This window comes from Triturus cristatus, chromosome 1_2, assembly GCF_964204655.1.
Source record: "Triturus cristatus chromosome 1_2, aTriCri1.1, whole genome shotgun sequence".
NCBI lineage: Eukaryota > Metazoa > Chordata > Amphibia > Caudata > Salamandridae > Triturus > Triturus cristatus.
The window spans coordinates 1,188,608,868-1,188,635,857 of record NC_140580.1 but is presented as its reverse complement, the minus strand read 5'-3'; the positions used below and the strand labels follow the sequence as shown (position 1 = coordinate 1,188,635,857).

The 26,990-nt window shown below is 53.8% G+C and overlaps 1 protein-coding gene across 1 annotated transcript in view; it reads left to right on the top strand.

Moving 5' to 3' along the window:
* TOR2A (torsin family 2 member A) overlaps positions 1-26,990 on the top strand; it is a 119,176-nt gene that overhangs the window by 87,371 nt on the left and 4,815 nt on the right. The window lies entirely within an intron of this gene.

Sequence of the window (26,990 nt, the reverse complement as noted above, 5' to 3'; positions counted from 1 at the left end):
TTGAGTGGACTTTGGGTCACCCCTGGGTCAGGAGTGGATGGCTTGTTTTCGTTTGTTTATCCAAGGGCCCATGCTTTCCTCTCAGTGCTTGTGTTTGTCGCAGACAGCAGTATTTCGGTTTCACTGTGTTCCGAGTGGATGTGTAGTATCCTTCCACTGCTAACTTGAGGAGACTTTTTTGTTGCATTGTTCCTTACTTTCTGCCTTCCTTATTTCTGTTCGGTCCCTTTCCCACATGCTCTATTTTCACTCTCATCCCTTCCCCACTATACATTTGATTTTCCCTTATTTATGAAGGCACATCAGCTGCTAAGTGCTGCCGGGCCACTTCCTTCACTTTTTAGGTCTCGCCTAGCGTTGCAGCGCGCATGCGCCACTCGCTCTGCGAGGGCACTTGTGATCGAGGAGATTTCAGACGGGGACTTGAAGCCCCACTCATCATTTTCATTGGGTCGCATTCATGTTTATACTAAACCCTGGCTTCCCATTGAAAAGGATGCTTCTTGGTTACCGCCCTGTCTCCCTTTTGGACAGCCCAACCGGACTGGGTCGTCTGCTTCACGGCTGTCGTGAAGCAATTTCTTATCTCAAGAGGGCGTGTATGTGTACGAGTTAGTCTGTGCCAAGCGCGGTTGCCTTTCCGCAATGGCAAGTGCTTATTTTGCATGTCCCAGCTCGGCAGTGAGTGCTGGCCATGTGACTGGGATGAGTCTGAGAGTGGGGCTGCCCCCTGCTTCAGGGATTCCTCACTCACATGCTAAACACCGCTGCTCAGCTGTGCTGCGCTGAAGCCATTGCGGAGAAGGAACACGGAGCGAAAGGTGCAGCTGACTCCAGGGAAGAGAGTGGTTCATCCCGAAAACATGGAGCTCAAGGACCACGGAGCACAGATGGAGCCGTTGCTTCCCACGGTAGGACCTTTCAGATTATCAAACAAGATGTATTACAAATCTTGTTAGATGATTAACCCCAACTAGGGTACGAAGGAGGCTGCTCCGAGTGACAGAAGTGTTTTGTGTATGTGCCGAAGTGACGGAAGAAAGACGCTATCTCTATTTTTTTATTCTTTGCCTAAGTGTTGCATTGTGTTACTGAACTAAAGGCCAGTGGCTGTCATTGGTTAGCATGGGAGTTTTGTTTCATTATCAACTCACCCGTACTAGGAAAACACACACTCACACACTCACTTACTCACACACACTTCTCGCAGACCTCGGGGGAGTTTGCTGATATTCGCTACCCAGTGATAGGATTTCTCTCACTTACGTAGCAGAGAAGCCTGTCGGCCGCCAGGCAGCTGAGTCTAAGCAGCGGCTATCGGAAAGTTATTTGCCTTGACATTTTAAAGACCAGAAAATTGAGACAAAACATTGTGCTCGCCCGTCTGGTTATTGGAGTGGAGATGTCAGAGGTCATTAGAGCTAATCTGTCGGGTTCTTCGGCCCCTCCTCCCCTTTGCCTGGGCTGTCCATGTATGTGTCTGCCGCTGGTTGCATACCTCTTTCCTGTCTCTTGCACTTATTGATAACCAAGTGAAAGTCAGTAAAATGCATTTGTGTGCTGCGGTGGGTAGAGCGTCTCCGCTGCGACGTCACAGACATAAACGCGATCTCCCTGAATTGCGCAGCTCAATGTACAGCAGACTGCGTCCCCAGCCCTTTGCCCCCATTAAGAAAACAGTGGTCCTGGGTGGTATGATTTTTTTTTTTAATCATAGACAAGGCATGCAACAGCGATCGCATATTCTATGAGTGACTCTCTCTGAATTGTTCTTCCCAAGCGTCAGTCAGTCCAAACTCCATCACTTTAAAAAGTACAAACAAAGCAAAGGTCGTCGCTTGTGAAATAGTGTGAAATGCAGCGAACGGAACAATTTTAGAAACACATAACTGTTGTTTGCATATCGTGCATGCATGCCCACTTTGTGCACATGGCACAGCACATTAAAATCACTATATTAAACACTTTATTCCATGTAGCTGTCGCAAAAGTCATTTGAGGCATTGTCAGCAAAGTCTATCATCCTTGCCGTGCTCTTTGGCTGCAGATCTTGTGGCATGCTCCAAATTGACCAATGGCAGTGCGTATTCATAAACCTCATTTTATCTCACCCTGCCTGAGCCATTCAATGGAAGGAGCTATGATCTCCAAAGTCTCCTTTGTCACTACGAAGTGCACTAGATGTAATTTGGTTGATTGATGGTGTTCTGTATAAAACATTATTTTTCTCTTATTGGTACTATTGATGTGGTTTTGCTGAGAGAACAGCTCGCACCCCAGGAGAAGCGCTAAGAAATCCGCATGTGTCCGCCGGCTTGGTTGCCTTATCCTCTCGCATTCTTTCCTCGCTTAATATAGATTTAAAATGCACTTTGCATCACTGTTGCTGTGAAAATGAAGTGAGCACGGACCATAAAGGGAGGGCTTTCCTTCTCACGGAGTCACATTCTTTCTGTGATTATGAAAGGTTTAGGATTAATGCTTAAAGTGCTGCTTAAACTGGGTGACAGTCATGGATTCGGCAAGTTTGATGGGGATCATGCATTTTAATGAATTATACGAAAACAGCTCTGCCTTAGGACACATGAAAGCTCCCCCTAGGGATACACCTTGGGTCATATTACCATAAAATAACATGAGTGTTTTAAAGTGCACGTTCAAACAGGAAGGTATCTTGGTACTGAATAGCAGAAGTATATTGTGACTCAATTCAATGTATACATTAAATCAACCTCGCAAGGATGAAATGCTGAGTGGGCCAGCCGAAATGTAAAGCTGCCACCATAAGATTAAACTCCGGTCCATCCAATTGTGGGTTCATTCGTGCAGTGAGGCACCAGGCATACATTATGTTAGCATTACGAAATTTGTGTTGGTTCTGGACAATTTTGCATTGACTTTTTGTGACTCATGAATATCCCAAAACCAATATTTGCAACCACTGGCAGTGTACACAACATATTTTCCAGTTGACAATAAGAGCACATATCTGTTTAAGACTAATGCAAAATGTGCTGTCACTATTGCAAAAATGCTCAGGAAAAGTGCCTCACACCGGAGAAAGGCATGTGATCGAGAGACCACTTTGAGGTTCCCTACTACCTCTGACAGCAACTGAAACGCGACTGCGCTGCGACCCTCTCGTCTCCGTATGATCCTGGTGTCCATGTTGGAAGCAACAATTGATACCCAGAGTGTATCTTGTTTTCAAGTTTTATCTGCACTGATAGTGATAACACACCTGTAACTGCAGTCATAGTAATGTCACACCTATCTGAAGGTAATGGTGATCTCACACCTATATGTGCAGTAATAGTGATTAGGCCTGGGCGGTAAATTCCGTTCCGCTCACGGAATTTGGGTAATTTCGCGTTCCGTGGAGAATGCGGAATTACCAAAGATTTTGCGGAATTTTTTGCTTGTTCGCACTTTTAAAATGCGTGTTCACGAGCTATTACTTCCCGAGCACACAAACAGCGTTCGTGAACAGGAAAAAAGCATTGCGAACGGGCGGAACAAGCAATTCCGCGTGTTCGCAGAACTTTTGCGTGCTCGCGGATATTTTGTACTGTTTTGCGGAGCTTTGCGTAGCGCGACTTCGCAAATTCCGCCCACCCCTAATGGTGATCTCACCTATATGTGCAGTAATAGTGATCTCACAGCAATATCTACAGTAACAGAAATCTAATATCCAGAGTACTTGTTACAGAATGGGTGAGTATATGTAATATCCACTCACAGTCCTTATTACACAATGCATGGGTATATGTAATATCCACTCACAGTCCTTATTTCGAAATGGTAGGGTATTAACATTTTAACCCCTTCGCTGCTGCGGACATTCCGCTGCAGCGCTGGGGGGGGCAGGGGGGCAGCGCGGTGGGCCTGTGCTCATGATGGAGCCGCTCCGTCATGAGCCACAGTTGAGCTGTGCTCATGACGGAACGGTTCCGTCATGACTCCGCCCATTTGCGTTGTCGCACCGCACAGGCGGGGAAACAGCGCCGCGCAGGCGGAGCGGCCGCCAACAGGATTGTCATGACGGAACCGTTCCGTCATGAGCACACGCCAACCGTGGCTCATGACGGAACGGTTCCGTCATGAGCGGGGAAGGGGTTAAAGGCATTATATTTATGTAGTAAAACAAATATCACATTAATAAAAGCCAGCACCATTTACAATACCGATAACTTACACTAGTACAAATGCAATGCAATAGATTTCGCAATTACAAAAAAGTTAGCTATTGCCATTTTGCATTACAGTATTTGCTTAATGTTTCATGAAGGGAAAAAAGCAAAAAAACAATGTCATTTACAATGCCAATAGCTCAAAATAATGTCACTGCAAGACCTATTGCATTCTAAATGCTTGTTCCCCCTTGCTTTTGATTTACCGGTCTAATAACGTGGCTGTCCGCCATGTTAGATCATAAATTAAAAATGGCGATGCATAGAAAACCCATTGCAGAATTGGCGTTCTATGCATGACGTACACACTCCTGTGCCAGCCATAAATCAACATCAACATCGGCAAGGTTTGCTTTGATAGTGCTTGTTTGCCATTTGATGCTCCTCCCTTCTATCACCCGCACACAGGAGCCTGCGCTTCCGCACTGATGAATGAATGAATGATGGTATTTGTAAAGCGCAACGTTCACTCCAAGGAGCATCTTGGCGCTAGCGAAACAATATCTGATAATCTGCAGTAGGGGAAAAACCAGGTTGAGATACTAAAATCAAGGGATAAAATGAGAAATAAAACAGTGTTGTCTGGTATGGTAAAAATCCAGGTCTTTAAGAGCTTCTTAAAAGTGGGTTCAATGTTTGTGTGTCTAAGCTGGGTGAGCAGGAAATTGAATGCTTTTGTTCCTAACACCGCCATTGTCTTGCCCCCTCTCGTTTTCAGTTTAAAGGACGGGGGTGCTAGCAGATTCTCCGCGGATGACCGCAGGACGCGATTGGTAGTGTACGGTGTGATTCTAGATCTCGGGTATCCTGGTCCTGTGGCTCTGTACGTGATAGTCGGGATTTTGAAGAGAATCCTCTTGTGAATAGGCAGCCAGTGAAGGGTTCTTAGTGCTGCTGCTTAGGAGGAGCCTTTTGGCAATTTCAGAAACCACCTCGCTGCAGCATTCTGGACAGTCCTGCGTACAGACTATTACAATAGTCCAAACGAGATAGAATTAAAGCAGCTGTAACAGTTTTCCTAGCGGGTTACGGAAGAAGATCAAAAAACGTTCTCACAGTTTTTATCGTTTGGAAGCAAGTACCCGCCACCGCAAGGGCTTGCTTGTGGAAGGATAGAGTGGAATCCAACATGATCCCTAAATTTCTCACCGTATCCACTGTATTTTGGAGGTGGGGCTGAATTAGAAGGCCACCACTGAATTGGGGATGCTGTGTGTCCGAGCCTGCCAGACTGAAGGCCTGGCCCCCCACCTCATCCGAGGCCGCGGATGCACTAAACCGCCTGCGCGTCGTCCTTTGACTCCTCTTTGCAGGGAGGTTCATCCTTCCTGGGTTTCTGACTGCAGTGTGTCCCAGTCTTTCTGTACAGCAGATGCCTCAGGTTTGGGCCGTGGGTCTTGTGGGCACCGGCGTCTGTGCGCCACCCTCTGGTGTTTGGACACCGAACACCCAGCCAGGCTGAAGGTTTCCCTTTTCAGGTCATCATATGTGCAGCTCTCTACTCTCCGGTCCCCAGTGCGTCCTCACCTGCTCTTCCTACGTCTCATGGAAATGTCTCTGAAAATAAGGAAAGGGAGCTGTAGGTTGCGGTGCGCTGACCCCACTCTGAAGGCAGCAGTGGAAGAGCTATCCTTCACAGCTGAGACACGTCACGCCTTATTCCTCGTGGGCTGCCTGACGTCAGGTATGTTCACTGGATGTCTACTGCCTGTTCACTGCATGTTCACTGGATGCCTACTGCATGTTCACTGCATGTCTACTGCCTGTTCACTGTATGTCTACTGCCTGTTCACTGGATGACTACTGGATGTTCACTGCATCTCTACTGCCTGTTCACTGGATGACTACTGCCTGTTCACTACATGTCTACTGCCTGTTCACTGGATGACTACTGCCTGTTCACTGCATGTCTACTGCCTGTTCACTGCATGTCTACTGCCTGTTCACTGCATGTCTACTGCCTGTTCACTGCATGTCTACTGCCTGTTCACTGCATGTCTACTGCCTGTTCACTGCATGTCTACTGCCTGGCTGCTGCATGTTCACTGCATGTCTACTGCCTGTTCACTGCATGTCTACTACCTGTTCACTGGATGTCTACTGCTTGTTCACTGCATGTTCACCGCATGTCTACTGGAGGTTCACCGCATGTCTACTGGATGTTCACCGCATGTCTACTGTATGTTCACCGCATGTTACTGCCTGTTCACTGGATGTCTACTGCCTGTTCACTGGATGTCTACTACCTGTTCACTGGATGTTCAGTGGATGTCTACTGCATGTTCAGTGGATGTCTAATGCATGTTCAGTGGATGTCTAATGCATGTTCAGTGGATGTCTACTGCATGTTCAGTGGATGTCTACTGCATGTTCAGTGGATGTCTACTACATGTTCAGTGGATGTTCACTCCATTTTCACTGCATGTTCACTGCATTTTTTCTGCTTGTTGCCAGCTGTCGTGGGGCCTCTTCATCTCTGCCGAGGTCAGGAATCGAAGCAGTCTGAGGGTGTAGAGTGCTCCTGAGTGTCCTGCATAATGTAGTGTTCTCAAAGATCCAATGACCCTTCTGGGAAGACAGTGCGCCCCTTCCTTCTCGACGACTGACACATGCAGGGCAGCCACCCGGGGATCTCTGCACCTTTCCTAGCCATTGCAGTCTATACGCGGACTGCAGGACTTTCCCACCATCGGACCAGGCTTCGTTCAACAGCAGCTTTGCCTAAACCTCTTGTTTCTTCTGCTGAAGTCCATTTCTAACACTGCCGCTCCGGGGGGACATGGGCTGCAGTGTGTTCAGGCTGGATATCCCAAGACTGAGGCAGGAAGATCAATCACTCCTGGGAGTCTTCATTGCGGTGTAAACCTCCCCAGCTCCGCGGAGCTGACGCGAATCCTTACTTTCCTCTTGTGACCCTGAAATAAAGAAGTGGGATTCGGGAGGCAGAGGAGGCCAGGGTCTGGCACTCCTGAAAGGGACCACCCTTGGCAGTTTTTGACAGTGCTGCTACCAGTGGCGGTGCCAGTGCCAGCGCCGCTGCCAGGACCGCAACCAGTGCAGCTGCCAATGCCAGTGCCGCAGCCGGTGCACGCAGCCAGTGCCGCAACCAGTGCAGCTGCCAATGTCAGTGCCACAGCAACTGCCTGTGCCGCAGCCAGTGCCACACAGTGCTGCTGCAAGCGCCGGTACCAGCGCCTCAGCCAGTGCCCACTGCCAGCACCGCAGCCAGTGCCCGCTGCCAGTGCCCCAACCAGTGCAGCTGCCAAAGCCAGTGCCACAGCGAGTGCCACAGCAACTGCCTGTGTTGCAGCCAGCGCCACAGACGGTGCTGCTGCCAGCGCCTGTGTCTGCTTCCAGCGCCGCAGCCAGTGCCCGCTGCCAATGCCAGTGCCACAGCGACAGCTTTTGCCAGTGCTGCTTTATTCCCCCATTATCTTTGTTGTGTTTTTAAAAAAATCAATGTGCTCTTGAAGTGAAAAAAGAAAATAATTTAGTGTTGTTTTTCTGTGGTAAGTGGTATTTAAATAAAAAAACAGATAACATTCCGTAACCTAGCAAGGAGATGGGTGTCTAAATTACATTTACTATTAAAAGTGTTTTTACTTAAGACTGTATATATATTTTAAAGTGCTCCAGATACGCTGCCCAGGGTTGACGCAAGTTCAGGCTGCCTGTGAAGATGCCATGATGGAGTATGTCTGTGGCCTCTGGCACAGCTCTAACCTTCACTACATGGAAGCCACTTCAACCTGTCAGCCCCACCCATCATGTCAGGGGCAAAGGCCTGGTAATGCTTTTCTACAGTAAGCTAGTTCTTGAGGATGAGGTGTTCACCTGGTGAAGAACCAGCATGAGGGCTGACGTTACCCTCTGTTCTGGCCACCACCGGAGCCCCTGTTTAGGCAGGGGTAGTAGGACTTGGTAGGCTGTGAAGGGGTAGCAGGACTGTGGTAGTGGAGGTGCTCTTAGTGCTGATGCTTCTAGCTATGGCAGTGGAGGTGCCCCTAGTTCTGACGCTGCTTGCTATGGCAGTGGAGGTGCTCTTAGTGCTGATGCTTCCAGCTATGGCAGAGGTGGTGCTCCTAGTGCTGACGCTGCTAGCTATGGCAGTGGAGGTGATCCTACTGCTGACGCTGCTAGCTATGGCAGAGGTGGTGCTCCTAGTGCTGACGCTGCTAGCTATGGCAATGGAGGTGATCCTAGTGCTGACGCTGCTAGCTATCGCATTGGAGGTTCTCCTAGTGCTGACGCTGCTAGCTATGGCAGAGGTGGTGCTCCTACTGCTGACGCGGGTAGCTATGGCAGTGCAGATGCTCCTAGTGCTGACGCTGCTAGCTATGTCAGTGGAGGTGCCCCTAGTGCAGACGCTGCTGGCTATGACAGTGGAGGTGCTCTCAGTGCAGACACTGTTAGCTATGGCAGTGGAGATGCTCCTAGTGCTGACGCTGCTAGCTATGGCAGTGGAGGTGCTCCTAGTGCTGACGCTGCTAGCTATGGCAGAGGTGATGCTCCTACTGCTGACGCGGCTAGCTTTGGCAGTGGAGGTGCTCCTAGTGCTGACGCTGCTAGCTATGGCAGTGGAGGCGCCCCTAGTGCTGACGCTGCTAGCTATGGCAGTGGAGGTGCCCCTAGTTCTGACGCTGCTTGCTATGGCAGTGGAGGTGCCCCTAGTGCTGACGCTGCCACCTATGGCAGTGGAGGTGCTCCTAATGCTGACGCTGCCACCTATGGCAGTGGAGGTGCTCCTAGTGCTGACGCTGCTAGCTATGGCAGTGGAGGAGCTCCAAGTGCTGACGCTGCTAGCTATGGCAGTGGAGGTGCCCCTAGTGTAGACGCTACTGGCTATGACAGTGGAGGTGCTCTCAGTGCAGACACTGTTAGCTATGGCAGTGGAGGTGCTCCTAGTGCTGACGCTGCTAGCTATGGCAGTGGAGGTGCTCCTAGTGATGACGCTGCTAGCTATGGCAGTGGAGGCGCCCCTAGTGCTGACGCTGCTAGCTATGGCAGTGGAGGTGCCCCTAGTTCTGACGCTGCTTGCTATGGCAGTGGAGGTGCCCCTAGTGCTGACAGTGCTAGCTATGGCAAAGCAGGTGCTTCTAGCGCTGACAATGCTAGCTATGGCAGAGGCGGTGCTCCTAGTGCTGACGGTGCTAGCTATGGCAGTGGAGGTGCACCTAGTGCTGACGGTGCTAGCTATGGCAGAAGAGGTGCTCCTAGTGCTGACGCTGCTAGCTATGGCAAAGCAGAGGCTTCTTATGCTGACGCTGTTAGCTATGGCAGAAGAGGTGCTCCTAGTGCTGACACTATTAACTATGGCAGAGGAGGTGCTCCTAGTGCCGACACTGTTAACTATGGCGGTGCTACTAGTGCTGACGCTGCTAGCTATGGCTGTGGAGGTACTCCTAGTGCTGACACTGTTGGCTATGGCAGTGGAGGTGATCCTAGTGCTGACACTCTTGGCTGTGGCAGTGGAGGTGATCCTAGTGCTGACACTGCTAGCCAATGCAGCGGAGGTGATCCTGGTGCTGACGGTGCTAGTTATGGCTGTGGAGGTGCTCCTAGTGCTGACACTGCTAGCTGTGGCAGTGAAGGTGCTCCTAGTGTTGACGCTGCTGAGTGGCAGTGGAGGTGCTCCTAGTGCAGATGGTGCTACCTATTGCAGAGGAGATGCTCACAGTGCTGACACTGCTGAGTGGCAGTGGAGGTGCTCCTCGTGCTGACACTGCTAGCTATAGCAGAGGAGGTGCTCCTCGTGCTGACACTGCTAGCTATAGTAGAGGAGGTGCTCCTCGTGCTGACACTGTTAGCTGTGGCAGAGGAGGTGCTCCTTGTGCTGACGATGTAAGCTATGACAGAGTGTTGGAAAGGCGTTCGCCGGAGGGGGGTTCGATGCCCGTCTCGCCCACCCCTTTGACCCACCTCTCCCATGTAGGCCGAAATAGGCGCGCACACCCTGATATACACTACGAACAGAGTGACACCACACGTATTCTTTGTAGGACGATAGGTCTTTTTTATCGATGATTTTCAAGGGATCTTTATGATCCAAGATGCAAGTAATACAGCAGTGGCACGAAGTACCACAAATCGGTCGTGGGGAATGGGGGTAGCGGGACAGTCTTTCAAGATAGTGTCTCTGCGTACTACCCTGCGGATAGCTCACAATCCTCGAGCGGGAGGGTGTCGATTCTCTGGGCGATCTCTTACCGAGTCGTCCTCAAGGGGAGCGCCGCAAGTCTCTCAGCAGGCACAGGTGGTCGGAGTTCGGGAGCCGCGATTCCGTCAGCAAGGCTCAGATGGTTCAATAGCTGGGGGCCGCGAGTCACTCAGCAGGCCCAGGTGGTTCAGTGTTTGGGAGCCGCGACCTCGTCAGCAGGGCTCAGATGGTTCGATAGCAAGAGGCCGCGAGTCACTCAGCAGGCCCAGGTGACTTCAGCGTTCAGGAGCCGCGACAGCGTCAGCAGGCTCGGATGGTTCCAGGTCTTCTCCGCCTTCGTTTCTCCGGCACCCCTTGTTATACTCCGCTTGCTCTTTGAAGTCCGGGGTCCTCGCAGAGGGGGGACTGGGGTGACGGAGGGGGTTCGGCGGGATTTCCTGCCGCTCACTTCTTTGGTCTTTTCAGGTGGGTCTGGGAGGGACCCCAGACGCTCGGCAGGGGAGGCGCCTGCTCCCCAGGGGCCTGGTGGCCGATCGAGTCTTCCCGGGGAAGGCGACCCGAGGTGTGACTGGGCTGGCGCCTTTTGGTCTGGCTCGAGGGTTCCCGCTCCCCCGGTCGGACATGCGTGGTAGGGTGTCGAGTCTGTCAGGGCTCTGGCCGGCCCTCGGATCTGGGTGGCTGGGGCGGCCGGAGTCGGAGATGTCGTGTCTTGAGGGTGGTTGCAGGTTGGCTGGATGATTGGGAGGGCAACGCCGTGAGGCCGGTCTCACACGTGTCCCCCCCCCCCCCCAGCTGAAAGGCGTGGAGAACTACCCATCCACTGGGGGATTCTCCTCGCCGAAGCGGAAGAACCGGGACAGGCCGTCGGCGTTGGCATGATCCGCCCCGGGGCGATGTTCGACAGTGAAATCCATCCCTTGGAGAGAGATGGACCATCGTAGTAGCTTGGGGTTCTCCCCCCTCATCTGCATTAGCCACCGCAAGGGCCGGTGGTCCGTCTGTACTCGGAAATGGGTTCCGAACAAGTAGGGCCGTAGTTTCTTGAGGGCCCAGACTACGGCAAAGGTCTCTCGTTCTATAGTACTCCAACGCTGCTCTCGCGGCAGCAGCCTTCGGCTGATGAAGGCTATGGGCTGATCGATGCCCTTGTCGTCGAACTGCGAGAGGACGGCCCCGATGCCGTGCTCGGAGGCGTCGGTCTGGACCACAAACTCTTGGGAGTAGTCGGGGGCCTTGAGTACGGGGGCGGTGCACATGGCGGTTTTCAAGGCGTCGAACGCCTGCTGGCACGGGGTGGTCCACTGCACCTTCTTCGGAAGCTTTTTGGAGGTCAACTCCGTGAGGGGCCCCGCGAGACTACCATAGTTTTTAATGAACCTCCGGTAGTACCCTGTAAGGCCCAGGAAGGCCCGGACCTCCGTCTGCGTGGTGGGGGGCTCCCAGGACTTGATGGCGTCGATCTTCGGTTGGAGGGGGGCGACCTGGCCGCTGCCCACCTGATGCCCCAGGTAGACCACGGAGCCTTGCCCGAGCTGGCATTTGCTGGCTTTCACTGTTAGGCCGGCTTGGCGCAGGGCCATGAGTACTTGTCGGAGGTGCTGGAGATGCTCGTGCCATTGAGAGCTGAATACGGCGATGTCGTCAAGGTATGCTGCGCTGAACTCCTCGAGTCCGGCCAGGACCTTGTTCACCAACCGCTGGAATGTGGCCGGGGCGTTCTTCATCCCGAACGGCATGACCCTGAAGCGGTAGTGGCCATCTGGCGTGGAGAAGGCAGAGCGTTCTTTCGCTCCCTCCGTGAGAGCAATCTGCCAGTATCCGCAGGTCAGGTCGAAAGTGCTGAGGAACCGGGCGGCCCCCAGGCGGTCGATGAGCTCGTCGGCGCGGGGGATAGGGTGAGCGTATGCCCGGGTGACCGCATTGAGCCCCCGGTAGTCCACACAGAATCTTAGTTCGGGGGCGACCCCCGGGGAAGCCGCCTTCGGGACCAGGACCACCGGGCTGGCCCAGGGGCTGTCGGAGGGTTCGATTACTCCAAGGGTGAGCATCTTCTGTACCTCGGTCTTGATGCAGGTGCGGACCCGGTCAGGCACCCGGTAGGCTCGGTGCCTCACAGGCGGGCTGTCGCCGGTGTCCACGTCGTGGACACACCAGTCGGTGACCCTTGGAATGAGGGAGAAGAGGTCTGCGAATTGTCTGAGCAGCCGGCGGCAGTCGTCGGACTGTTGGGGAGTGAGGGTGGTTGAAAGTCTTACTCCCTCCACGGAGCCATCCAGGTCTTTAGCGCACAGGGGGTCAGGCAGGGGTTCGGTGTCTTCTTCCGCCCCATCATCGGTGGCCTGTAGCAAACTTAATTCTGTTCTCACAAAGTGGGGCTTGAGACGGTTCACGTGGAGGACCCGGAGGGGGTTCCGGGGGGACTGTACATCGACCAGGTACGTGACCTGGCTCTTCCGCTGGATCACCTTGAAGGGACCAGTCCATTTGTCTTGTAGGGCGCAGGGCTTCACCGGGGCCATGACCCAAACCTGCTGGCCCGGCTGGAACTCGACCAGGGTTGCGTTCTGGTCATACCAGCGCTTCATTTCTTCTTGGCTGGCCTCGAGGTTAGCCTCGGCGAGTTCTCTGAACTTCCTCGTCTGGTTGCGGAGCGCCAGGATGTAGCGGAACACATCAGGGGGTGTCCCCCGGGGGCTTGTCTCCCAGCCCTCTTTGACCAGGCTCAGGGGCCCTCGGATGGGATGTCCGTATAGCAGTTCGAAAGGGCTGAACCCCAGAGACTTTTGGGGAACTTCTCGGTATGCGAACAGGAGGCAAGGGAGGAGGACGTCCCATTTCCGGCGCAGGGGCTCTTCGAGGCCCAGGATCATTCCCTTTAGGGTACGGTTGAAGCGTTCCACTAGGCCGTTTCCCTGGGGGTGGTAGGGGGTCGTGAACTTATACGTGACTCCGCACTGCTGCCACAGGGACTTCATGTAGCGGGATATAAAGTTAGTGCCGCGATCACTCACAACCTCGCGGGGAAATCCGACACGGGAGAAGATCCCCATGAGAGCTCGGCCCACCACGGGAGCCGTCACGGTGCGGAGGGGGATGGCCTCGGGGTAGCGGGTGGCATGGTCCACCAGGACAAGGATGAACCTGTGGCCCTGGGCGGTCTTCGGATCCAGGGGTCCCACGATGTCGATGCCGACCCGCTCGAACGGGGTACTCACAACGGGGAACGGTTGTAAGGGAGCTTTGCGTTTTCCGCCACTCTTCCCACTGCCCTGGCACGTGAGGCAGGATTTGCAGTGTACTTCCACATTCGCTCGCATCTTGGGCCAATAGAAGTGGATAACCAATCACTGATATGTCTTGTCTTGGCCTAAGTGTCCTGCCAAGGGTACATCGTGGGCCAGGCCCAGGAGGAAGCTCCGGAAACGCTGGGGTACCACCAGTACCCGGGCTGCGCCTACCTCGGCGGACTTTTGCTCGCTGTATAGGAGGCCATTGTCCCAATAGATCCAATGGGTTCCGGTTCGGTCACCGGCGGCTTGGGCTTCGGCTTGTTGTCTGAGTCCCACGAGGCAGGGGCAAATGGCCTGTTCCTGGCAGAATTCTTCCCGGGAGGGCCCCCCCTCAAAGCGCCACTGGCCCATCTCGGGCAGTTCTCCGAGCTCAGTCAGGGCCTCCGGGGCGGAAGGTTCTGGCCCTTCTCCCGGGTTAGTGTCCTCTTCACCCTCCGAAGGAGGGTTGTCCGCTTCTGGTAGAGTGTCCCGGCTCTCGGGGATAGTGTTCGGTAGGAGGGCCTCACTGCCCTCGGAGAGAGGCAATCGCGCGGTCATGGAGCGCGTGGTGGCGCAGACCCATTCTGGTAGGCCCATCATCTCCAGATGGGCTCTTCGTTCTACTTGCCCCCACGGGGAACTCTCCAGGTCGTTGCCCAGGAGGCAGTCTACGGGCTGTGATGTCCGGACCGCTACCTTCAGTTCTCCGGAGACCCCTCCCCACTCGAAGGGCACCAGCGCCATCTGGCAGAGGCTCTCAGAATTGTCGGAGGATATGACCGGACAGAGGGCACCAGTTAGGATCTGGTCTTCGGAAATTAGGCTGCGGTGGACCACGGTGACACTCGCCCCGGTGTCGCGGAGGCCCTCGACTCGGTGGCCGTTGATGGTCACTTGCTGTCGGTATTTCTTTTTGTTGGCGGGCAAGGGTGTCCCGGGGACCATTTCTCGATCACCAAGGGAGACCAGGGCCACGGCCGCCGGTTCCCATTCTTCGGAGTCCTCCATCTCTTCCCCCAGAGCTACGGAGGCCATCTGCCGGACCGGGGGGTTGGTCGTAGTGGTTCGCTGATACTGGGGACACTGGGGGTCATTGGCGTAGTGTCCGGGCCGTTGGCAGCGGAAGCAGGTGATCCTAGCTCGTGGACCTAGCCGTCCTGCGACTCCGGTGCTTGCTGGAGCCGGGGCTGAACCCGCCGCTGGTGGGCTGCTGGGGGGGCTGGTTGAGGACCCCCCGGGGAAGTCTCTTGGTCGGCCGTGGTTCCCTCCGCCCCTCTGGCGGGGGGGGCCTTGATTGTGGCGGCCGTAGTCCCCCACGGGGCCTCGGGTGGCTCGGGTATTCACCCAACGATCAGCCTCAGCGGCCAGCTTCCGAGGGTCGCTGAGTTTGCTGTCCAGGAGATGCTGGCGCAGTTCTACAAAGCAGTTGGCCGCTAAATGTTCCCAGGCAATCAGATCAAACAGTTCTTCGAAGGTGGAGACCTTGCTGCCCTTGATCCACCCGTCCAAGGCTCGGCTGTAAAAGTTCACGTATTCTACCCACGTGGTGCCCGGTATCTTCTTACAATCTCGGAACCGTTGTCGGTACATTTCGGGGGTGAGTCCATACCGGCCCACGAGGGCTTCCTTCATGTGGCTGTAGGAGTTCATGACCATGGAGGGCAGATCTAGCAGGGTGTCTCTTCCTTCGCTTAAGAACCGCCCCCTAGGCCAGCCCCCCAATCCTTCTGCGGGACTCGGTGAGAGGTCATGGCGACTTCGTAGGCCTTAAACCACTGCTGGATATCGTCGTTCTTGTAATACTCTTTTACCACATCCTTGGGGATGTGGACTTTGGTTTCCCCGGTGGGAGCGGGCGGTGGGTTCCCGGGTGGCTGTGACTTTTCGTTTTTAGCCCGCCACTCGATCTCCTTCAGGCTGCGTTCATGTTCTAGCTGGAGCTTCTTTTCGTCGTGCTCTCTTTGGCGTCTCTTCTCTTCGAGTTCCCCTTGTAGCCGTAACTGCTCGACGGCCAACATCTTCTCTGCTAGTTTTAGTTCTCCCTCAGTTTTTAGTTTTGCCAGTTCAAGTTCGTGGTTGCGGCTTCTCTCTCGGTCCGCTAGCTCCTCGGGGGACAGGTTCCCCTCTGGCCCGTTGTTTCTCGCCGGGATGCTTTGTGGTTCATGGGCAGAGTCTCCTTCCGTTTGGGTCGGGGGCGCCCCCGTCTCGACCCAGGTTTTCAATACTTTCTGGAAGTCTTCCTTTGTGCTTAATCCGGTGGTAGCGATGCCAAGGTCTTTGCAAAACTGTTTTAATTCTCTGTGTGTAATAGTCCAATTGATCCTCTCGGAACGGTGAGCTTATTTCGGTACCTGCGGCACCCAGGGAGGTTTCTCCTTCCATCTCTGTTTGGTAGTGTGTCAGTCGTTTACTGCACGCTCTCTTTCGGTGTCGGCTCGGATCCCGTCGTCTGCCACCAAATGTTGGAAAGGCGTTCGCCGGAGGGGGGTTCGATGCCCGTCTCGCCCACCCCTTTGACCCACCTCTCCCACGTAGGCCGAACTAGGCGCGCACACCCTGATATACACTACGAACAGAGTGACACCACACGTATTCTTTGTAGGACGATAGGTCTTTTTTATCGATGATTTTCAAGGGATCTTTATGATCCAAGATGCAAGTAATACAGCAGTGGCACGAAGTACCACAAATCGGTCGTGGGGAATGGGGGTAGCGGGACAGTCTTTCAAGATAGTGTCTCTGCGTACTACCCTGCGGATAGCTCACAATCCTCGAGCGGGAGGGTGTCGATTCTCTGGGCGATCTCTTACCGAGTCGTCCTCAAGGGGAGCGCCGCGAGTCTCTCAGCAGGCACAGGTGGTCGGAGTTCGGGAGCCGCGATTCCGTCAGCAAGGCTCAGATGGTTCAATAGCTGGGGGCCGCGAGTCACTCAGCAGGCCCAGGTGGTTCAGTGCTCGGGAGCCGCGACCTCGTCAGCAGGGCTCAGATGGTTCGATAGCAAGAGGCCGCGAGTCACTCAGCAGGCCCAGGTGGTTCCGTGCTCGGGAGCCGTGACCTCGTCAGCAGGCTCAGATGGTTCGATAGCAAGAGGCCGCGAGTCACTCAGCAGGCCCAGGTGACTTCAGCGTTCAGGAGCCGCGACAGCGTCAGCAGGCTCGGATGGTTCCAGGTCTTCTCCGCCTTCGTTTCTCCGGCACCCCTTGTTATACTCCGCTTGCTCTTTGAAGTCCGGGGTCCTCGCAGAGGGGGGACTGGGGTGACGGAGGGGGTTCGGCGGGATTTCCTGCCGCTCACTTCTTTGGTCTTTTCAGGTGGGTCTGGGAGGGACCCCAGACGCTCGGCAGGGGAGGCGCCTGCTCCCCAGGGGCCTGGTGGCCGATCGAGTCTTCCCGGGGAAGGCGACCCGAGGTGTGACTGGGCTGGCGCCTTTCGGTCTGGCTCGAGGGTTCCCGCTCCCCCGGTCGGACATGCGTGGTAGGGTGTCGAGTCTGTCAGGGCTCTGGCCGGCCCTCGGATCTGGGTGGCTGGGACGGCCGGAGTCGGAGATGTCGTGTCTTGAGGGTGGTTGCAGGTTGGCTGGATGATTGGGAGGGCAACGCCGTGAGGCCGGTCTCACACAGAGGAGGTGCTCCCAGTGCTGACGCTGCTAGCTATGGCAGAGGCGGTGCTTCTAGTGCTGACACTGCTAGCTATGGCAGTGGAGGTGCTCCTAGTGCTGATGCTGCTAGCTATGGCTATGGCGGTGCTCCTATTGCAGATGCTGCTAGCTATGGATGCAGAGGTGCTCCCAGTGCTGACACTTCTAGCTATGGCAAAGAAGGTGCTCCTAGTGCTGACGCTGCTAACTATGGCAGTAGAGGTGCTTCTAGTGCTGACGCTCCTAGCCATGGCAGTTGATGTGCTCCTAGTGCTGACACTGTTAGCTATGGCTCCTAGTGCCTACGGTGCTAGCTATGGCAGTGGACGTGTTCCAAGTGCTGACATCGCTGACTATGGCAGTGGAGGTGCTCCCAGTGCTGACGCTGCTAGATATGGCAGTGGAGGTGCTCCTAGTGCTGACGATGCTAGCTATGGCAGTGAAGGTGCTCCTAGTGCTGACGGTGTTAGCTATGGCTGTGGAGGTGCTCCCAGTGCTGACACTGCCAGCTATGGCAGTGGAGGTGCTCCCAGTGCTGACGCTGTTAGCTATGGCAGTGGAGGTGCTCCTAGGGTAGACGCTGCTAGCTATGGCAGTGGAGATGCTCCTAGTACTGACGCTGCTAGCTTTGGCAGTGGAGGTGCTCCTAGTGCAGACTGTGCTAGCTGTGGCAGTGCTCCTAGGGCTGACAGTGCTAGCTATGGCAGTGGAGGTACTCCTAGGGCTGACGGTGCTAGCTGTGGCAGTGGAGGTGCTCCTAGTGCTGACGCTGTTAGCTATGGCTTTGGAGGTGCTCCCAGTGCTGACACTGTTAGCTATGGCAGTGGAGGTGCTCCTAGTGCTGACACTGTTAGCTATGGCAGTGGAGGTGCTCCTAGTGCTGACACTGCTAGCTATGGCAGTGAAGATGCTCCCAGTGCTGACGGTGCTAGCTATGGCTGTGGAGTTGCTCCTAGTGCTGACATTGCGGACTATGGTGGTGAAGGTGCTCGTAGTGCCAACACTGCTAGCTATGGCTGTGGAGGTGCTCCTAGTGATGATGCTGCTAGCTAATGCAGCAGAGGTGCTGCTAGTGTTGACGCTACTAGCTATGGCAGTGGAGGTGCTCCTAGTGCTGAAGATGCTAGCTATGGCAGTGGAGGTGCTTCTTGTGCTGATGCGGCTAGCTATGGCTGTGGAGGTGCTCCTAGTGCTGACGGTGCTAGCTATGGCAGTGGAGGTGCTCCTAGTGCTGACGCTGCCAGCTTCTGGCATTGGAGGTGCTGACAGTGCTAGCTGTGGCAGTGGATGTGCTCCTTTTGCTGACCCTGCTAGCTATGGCAGTGGAGGTGCTCCTTGTGCTGACGTGGCTACCTATGGCTGAGGAGGTGCTCCTAGTTCTGACGATGCTAGCTATGGCAGTGGAGGTGCTCCTAGTGCTGACGATGTTAGCTATGGCTGTGGAGGTGCTCCCAGTGCTGACACTGTCAGCTATGGCTGTGGAGGTGCTCCCAGTGCTGACACTGTCAGCTATGGCTGTGGAGGTGCTCCCAGTGCTGACACTGTCAGCTATGGCAGTGGAGGTGCTCCTTGTGCTGACACTGCTAGCAATGGCAGTGAAGATGCTTCCAGTGCTGACGGTGCTAGCTATGGCTGTGGAGTTGCTCCTAGTGCTGACATTGCTGACTATGGTGGTGAAGGTGCTTGTTGTGCCAACACTGCTAGCTATGGCTGTGGAGGTGCTCCTAGTGATGATGCTACTAGCTAATGCAGCAGAGGTGCTACTAGTGTTGACGCTGCTATCTATGGCAGTGGAGGTGCTCCTTGTGCTGATGCGGCTAGCTATGGCTGTGGAGGTGCTCCTAGTGCTGACGGTGCTCCTAGTGCCAACGCTGCCTGCTATGGCATTGGAGGTGCTCCCAGTGCTAGCTGTGGCAGTGGATGTGCTCCTTTTGCTGACCCTGCTAGCTATGGCAGTAGAGGTGCTCCTTGTGATGACATGGCTGAGGAGGTGCTCCTAGTTCTGATGATGTTAGCTATGGCTGTGAAGGTGCTCCCAGTGCTGAGACTGTCAGCTATGGCAGTGGAGGTGCTCCTTGTGCTGACACTGCTAGCTATGGCTGTGGTGGTGCTGACGCTGATGGGCAGTGATTGTTGTGCGCTCCTATAGTAAACACTGATTGAAAGGCAAGGCCCTCTCTGAGCTCCAAGTGCAATGTCCGATGCACAGAATACATCTAAACCTCCCAGTGCAGACCTTGATATTCAGGACAGTGTTGGTCCTGAGCTCTCTGTGCTGGTCCCGATAGGCAGGTAAGTACAGGTCTTGAGCTCCCTGTGTGGGTCCCGATAGGCAGGACAGTGCTGGTCCTGAGCTCCCTGTGCGGGCCCGGATAGGCAGGACAGTGCTGGTCCTAAGCTCCTTGTGCGGGCCCTGATAGGCAGGACAGTGCTGGTCCTGAGCTCTACGTGGGGTCCTGATAGGCAGGACAGTGCGGGTCCTGAGCTCCCTGTGCGGGCCCCGATAGGCAGGGCATTGCTGGTCCTGAGCTCCCTGTGCGGGCCCCGATAGGCAGGGCATTGCTGGTCCTGAGCTCCCTGTGCGGGCCCGGATAGGCAGGACAGTGCTGGTCCTGAGCTCCCTGTGCGGGCCCCGATAGGCAGAACAGTGCGGGTCCTGAACTCCCTGTGCGGGCCCCGATAGGCAGAACAGTGCTGGTCGTGAGCTCCCTGTGCGGGCCCTGATAGGCAGGACAGTGCTGGTCCTGAGCTCTACGTGGGGGCCCCGATAGGCTGGACAGTGCTGGTCCTGAGCTCTCTGTGCTGGCCCGGATAGTCAGGACAGTGCTGGTCCTGATCTCCCTGTGTGGGCCCTGATAGGCAGGACAGTGCTGGTCCTGAGCTCTACTTGGGGGCCCGATAGGCATGACAGTGCTGGTCCTGAGGTCCCTGTGCGGGCCCAGATAGGCAGGACAGTGCTGGTCCTGAGCTCTACGTGGGGTCCTGATAGGCAGGACAGTGCGGGTCCTCAGCTCCCTGTGCGGGCCCCGATTGGCAGGGCATTGCTGGTCCTGAGCTCCCTGTGCGGGCCCCGATAGGCAGGGCATTGCTGGTCCTGAGCTCCCTGTGCGGGCCCGGATAGTCAGGACAGTGCTGGTCCTGATCTCCCTGTGTGGGCCCTGATAGGCAGGACAGTGCTGGTCCTGAGCTCTACTTGGGGGCCCGATAGGCATGACAGTGCTGGTCCTGAGGTCCCTGTGCGGGCCCAGATAGGCAGGGCAGTGCTGGCCCTGAGCTCTCTGTACAGACCCCGATAGGCAGGACCGTGCTGGTCTTGAGCCCCCTGTGCAGGCCCGGATAGGCAGGACAGTGCTGGTCCTGAGCTCCCTGTGCGGGTTCAGATTGTTGTTTTGATTTAGATGCCCGTACATAGGTTTCCCTGAATCATGTCCTTATATAGGCACAATTTGCATTTCCCTTATTTAGGCATAGATTCCCATTGCAGTATTATTTCTTCTTACTGCTTTCGCTGTGCGTATTATATCTTGCTTACTGTCTAATGATTATAACAGCTCCTATCTCGTACACGAGAAACAAGACTTCAATAAATCCTTTTATTGAAACGCCCGTCTATCTATTTCTATGTAACTCTGGAGAAACTAAGCATGATTTGATTGACTGAGTGAAACTGTTATCTATTGTTTCCACGATTCTGAGACACGTTCCGATTCTAAGGGAAATAAAGTTGTCATTTAGGAAAGAAGAAGAGGAGAGAGGCAGATGTGCATCCCCGGTCTCAAGGAACTAGTCCCGAAGGGGAGGGTAAGGTCTTGTAATACACACCCTACTCTTGGAACAGTGTCCCCCCTTGTTATACGTCTATTTGTGGAGCACGGACACTGGACCTGAATAGGCTCCTGGTCCCCCCCCCCTTCTTCATTTTTGACCTATGTTTATGCGGTTGTCAGAAACTCATCCCTTCTTGTTTATTCAAGAAGTTTCTAGTGACCTCTGAGTTAGCTGGCATACAAAGTGATTAAGTTTAATGGACTCGATAGGAGCATACTGACCTTAGTCCTATGCAAAAACTATAGTGTACATTATTCCAATGCGCAGAGCCTATAAGGGAAATAGGAACTACACTACAGGATAGGCAGGACAGTGCTGGTCTCGAGCTCCCTTTGCGGGCCCAGATAGGAAGGACAGTGCTGGTCCTGAGCTCCCTGTGCAGGCCCGGATAGGCAGGACAGTGCTGGTCCTGAGGTCCCTGTGCGGGCACCGATAGGCAGGACAGTGCTGGTCCTGAGCTCCCTATGCAGACCATGATAGGCAGGACAGTGCGGGCCCAGAGCTCCCTGTACGGGCCCTGATAGGCAGGACACTGCTGGTCGTGAGCTCCCTGTGCGGGCCCTGATAGGCAGGACAGTGCTGGTCCTGAGCTCTACGTGGGGGCCCCGATAGGCTTGACAGTGATGGTCCTGAGCTCTCTGTGCTGGCCCAGATAGTCAGGACAGTGCTGGTCCTGAGCTCCCTGTGCTGGCCCCGATAGGCTGGACAGTGCTGGTCCTGAGCTCCCTGTGCGGGCCCCGATATGTAGGACAGTGCTGGTACTCCGCTCCCTGTGCAGGCCCGATGGGCAGGACAGTGCTGGTACTCCGCTCCCTGTACAGGTAGGACAGGGGAGGTCCTAGGCTCCCAGAGCAGACCTCCAGAGCCAGGGCTGGCGTGTCCTGGGCTCCCAGCAAAGACCCCAGTAGGCATGAAAGGGCAGGTCCATGGCTTTCCGCAGTGGCCCCAATAACAGGAAATTGGCATGTCCTGGACTTCCGGCAGAGACCCTGATAGCCTGAATAGGGCAGGGGCTGGGGTCCTAATGCAGGCTGCAATAGCCAGGACCCCCATGTTCTGGGCTTCCAGCGCCAGCTGTGAAGCTGTTATTCAGATGAGAGGTTTGGTAAATGTATATTCCTACCATGTGTTGGCCGTAGATACTTATGATTAGCATTTGCACCTGCCATTCAGTGTTGGGCTTGGACCTTCCCCTCCTCTAGTCTGTACTGCGCTTTTTCATTGGCTCCTTTGTTGAATTGTTATTTTTTCCCCCGTCGGGCTCGGACGTCAATTGTGGTGCTCCGTGACTGAAGCTCGTTCACTGCTACGAGGCCTTCCCTGCGCCCAGTTTTCTTAGTTATCCATTGACCGGCACTTCGACAATCGCCACACAGACTAGTTTTCCTTCACATTTTCAATTTGCCTGTCCGGGCTCGGGCCCAGTTTTACAGCTCTTTCTACTTGAGACACCAACTCCAACAACAAACTACATACACTCGAAAACAACAGGGGATGGAGAAGACGCCATTCAGCTGTTGCCCCAAGTGTCACGCCAAGTATTCCAGGCAAGATCAGCACAAGGTGTGCCATCTCCGTTCGTCCCAGGTTCTCAACAAGCTGTCATGGGAGGCGTGTCTAGCTTTTCGCTCGCAGAAAATGCTTCGAGAGCGAAGTGAACATTGTTGGGCCCACTCCATCATGCAGCTACAGCATACTAAAGATACAGCTGATCTTTTCGGGGAGCAATCGTCACAGCCGGAGCAAGGACAGAGGACACTAAGGCACAAGCAGGGCTGATGGACATCCCTATACTACTGGCTAGCAGTGGTGAAAGCTCCGACTCTACCCTGAATGGCACGTGAGTGCTCAGGTGAAAGACTCCCATCGCGTGACAAACCCAACTAAGGTTGCTTCTGCAACCCCACTGCCTTCGGGCCATGGTGGTCCCCGAAAACAGACTCTGGAGCAGACCCATGTCCCCGCTACCTGCAGAAAACACTGGACAAGCATCCAAGTTAAGAGCCCTGAAATCCTCTGTGGTGCCAATACAGTAAAAATCAGACTATCGGCGTGCTGCACTCTGGTGAGCGGGGGGGCCCCTTGGTCTAATTGTGGATGTTGAGGAGCCCTGGTGATGTCTTCCCTGATACTAAGATGGCGAGGGTCAGGCAACATCTAGCAAGAAGACACGGCCTCGTGACTGGACCATAGAGCAGGCCCCCTACACAGCAGCACCTGCGATGTCCTGGGGGATCCATTCTGAGCCCTGAGAGCGGCGCGAAGACCCACCCGGGAATCTGGGCGCGATTGGTCCCCACTGAGGCCCATTCATATGTAACACACCCCCCCACATGGTCGCCAAGCAGAGAAATGGAGGGCCACACATGAGAGAGGGACCAATTTTCAGCACACTGCATCCAGAAGCATGGGGAGAAAGCCCTGACCGGCCTGCATCGACAGGGTAGCCTTAGAGCTGGCTATCCTGGCCCTATTGTGACGGGGTCAAGTGGCCTCAAGCATATTATTACGACCTCGTGACTGAACCCCAAGACCGGACACTACATCTCGACAGCTATTTCGACCAGAAGGAGCCACTTTGAGCCCTGTGAGGCGCCCAACTCAAGATCCTGGGGTTTGGGCTAAGAGTGGTGTGCTCCTACTCTTACGAGGATGGGGCCCCAGGCGGCGACGTGAAGTGGCGAAATCTTTACACACTCTCCCTCAGATTCAGCACTACTCACCTTCATCAGCTCGCTACAGGGGGGCCTTGAGCTGACTCCGCGCCCCACCCCATATGCCGTCAAAGAAAGCGCAGACCACTAAGGTTTCCAACTACTTCGGTGCAACCACATCGGGTGGGGACAAAGAAGGGGGGGGGGCCTCTACTAGTGGCGGAAAGGCGCTCACAAGGGAGAATCTGATGGCGTCCCTGACGGAGTTAAAAAAAGAGCTCAGAAAAGATAATAAGGTTGATGTGGGGTCCTCGTTTGACGCTTTTAAAGCAGAGATTGGAGGAAAACTGGTGGCCCTACAGCAGAGGTATTCAATCTGTGGGGCGCGACCCCCAGGGGGGCCTTGGGAAGGGGTTAGCGCATTTCCAGGCCTCATTTCTACTTGGAGTCCAGAGCATAAGCTCTTCTTTAGGAAAATGACAACCGTCTGGACACTTAATTTGATCCTTAAAATGCTTCAGCTTAAGTTAGTTGAGGCTTCTGTGCTGTGGAATGAAGAGGCCCAACAGACAGGTACAACAATCCTTTGTGGCAGGGTGCCTGCTTTTCTGAATGAAATACAACCCTGCAAACCTGCGCTATGAGTTAATCTGCAAACCTAAAGGGTGCTTGGGAGCAGTTCTGGCTTTAATTGCTCGATTCACTCCAAGCATTGTGATGGCAAAGATTTTTTTTTTTAAGTGGTAGTACTAGGAGTTAACAACAGGGCTGTGAAGTGCATGCTTTTAATCCTAATTGTATTTACACAGCGGATAGTACTCCTGAGGAGGTGTTGCAGGGGCAGTTAAGCAAAAAAAAATTGCTTTGCTTATGGTCATGTAAAATCCACATTTTGGAGGCTAACTTTTATCCTAAAACAGTTTGTAACAGTCTATCTTATAATGTGTGTAATGCAAGCATAAAATAATGACTTAAACATTCACAGTGCTTTCTGTCACAGGCTGTAACCTCGTAGCACTAAAAATACACAAGTCCCTGCACCAACCAAATTTAATTCTGTGCCTCTCTGGTTACACACAGACCTCTGCAGTGCATTAACTAATAGAGGTTTCATACTACACTGCATTTCCCTCCGAGTAACAACTTTTTAAAATGTATTTTTTATTCAAGCCACCCATTATTGTATATGTAGCTACCTGATGGTGAAAGACCTAAAGAACTAACCAAATACTTTGGGGCTGATTTGTGAGAGGCTTGCGAAGCAGCACTTTTTTAAAGCCCCAGCAGCACAAGTGTCTCAATCATATCTGAGGCAGCGCAAAGTCACCCTGTGCGGCTTTGCATCGCCTCATAGATATGGAGTAAGACAAAGCAGTGCAAGTCGCTGCGTTGTCTTACTCTGTCAAGTAGGCGCTCCATGGGCATTGTGATGGGTGTTCCCACGCAACACCAATAAACCATGTAAACCTAGGGCAGCGGCAAAACCTTACTCCTCCCCATGGCCGGCGGAATGAGGAGAAATGTTTTCATTTCTCGACGTTATTTCCTCTTTCCATGTGTGATGCATTCTGCAGCACACAAAGAAAGAGGAAAAGCCCTCTGTGCTGTGGATTGTTTTTGTGCAGGAAGGTGCCCCTTCCTGCACAAAAACCATCCTGCCCACATTGACGTTAGGCAGCAATTTGTGCACCAATGCAGAGAGAAAGGACAGGAATGCACATTATTTCATAAATACGGTGCATTCCTGCCCTTTCACATTGGCGTAGGGCAGCGCAGAAGGAAGACTTGCGGCACTGCCGTACACCAATTCCTCATAAATAAGGCCCTTTGTTTTTAGCCACAGCTTTGACTATGCCCTCACGCTCACTGACCTTTGGTTTGCTAAATACTGTTTAATAGTATTTCCCCACTGTAAAAATGATTTGCTGTGGGAATTGGGGGTGTTTATGGTTGTTGATAGTTGTCACTGAAGAGGAGTGCCAAGTATTAGAAATTTTTATCAGGAGGGGGTCCTAACGCCTAAAAGATTTTGACAAGGGGGTCTCGGCATTAAAAAGTTTGAAGACCTCTGCCCTTCAGGCAGACGTGGACTCGCTTGGGGCGCGCACCTTGGATCTTGAAGCGACGTGCCATGAATTGGCTGATCGAGTGCAACCTCTTGAAGAAGGCTCTGCTGACCTACGCAACCAACTTAGGGCCACGATATTTAAGTGTGAGGACCTTGAAAATCGCTCCCGTCGCAACAACATCCGGATGACGGGCCTGGTGGAAGGCTGCGAGGGTCCTGACCTGGAGGCTTTCATGATGGGCAAGTTTGCGCCAGTACTGGGAGAGAATGGCCCAGAGGTGCAGCTCGAAATGGTCAACAGGGTGGGACCGCGGCCACCAGGAGACCCCAGAAAACCCAGGGATGTTCTAGTGAAATTTAGCTCCTTCAAAACCATAGAACTGATTCTACAGAAAGCTTGCGCGTTATATAAGATATTGATCCGGAATGCTTCCTGCTGGTTCTTTCAGGATGTGGCCCAAGCAACACTTGTCCGTCGCCAGCATTTCAGGCCGATCACAGAAGCTCTAAGGGAACGCAAAATAAAGTATCGCTGGACATATCCAGTAAAAGCTTCCATTTTGTGGAAATAGAGTAAGCAGCATCCATCCTGGGCATCGAGATCCCCACTCTGAATCAGTCGACGGTAACGGGAGGCACGGGGACGGAATCGCAACTGGACAAACGTAACAGAGGCCCATGGCTGCAACAGAGAAGAAGCGGCAAGAAAACATTGGGGTGATATGCAATGAGACACTTTGGTCCGATTCAAATTGGAACTGTGGGTACAGATTAATGAGGATTTGTGGTGCTGAAGATTCAAGGGGGCCCGCCTCTGTTTGAAGATGACACTGAACCACATGGCCTCCATGAGGGTATGGGGGGATACATAGGCTGGAGGGGGAGAAGATATATGTTAGTCTTCTTGGCTGACATTGACCAATGGCTAATTTAAAATTTCTACCAACTAGCTGCGAGGGAGGCCTGGGCGACGGAAATGGGTCCCCCCAGGAGATGCTAACTTGAGGATCTCTTATGAGACAGAGCACCTCTGAGCTTTTCGTTCTTGTTCACATATGTTTATGTTGAGTTTGTTTGAATATCACAGCGCTATCCGATTAGACTTCATGGTCTGGATCATGATGGTGGGGGCCTGGGAGGAGGAGAGGGCACTATGGTTCTCATGGGCAAATTCTGAGAGGGAAAAG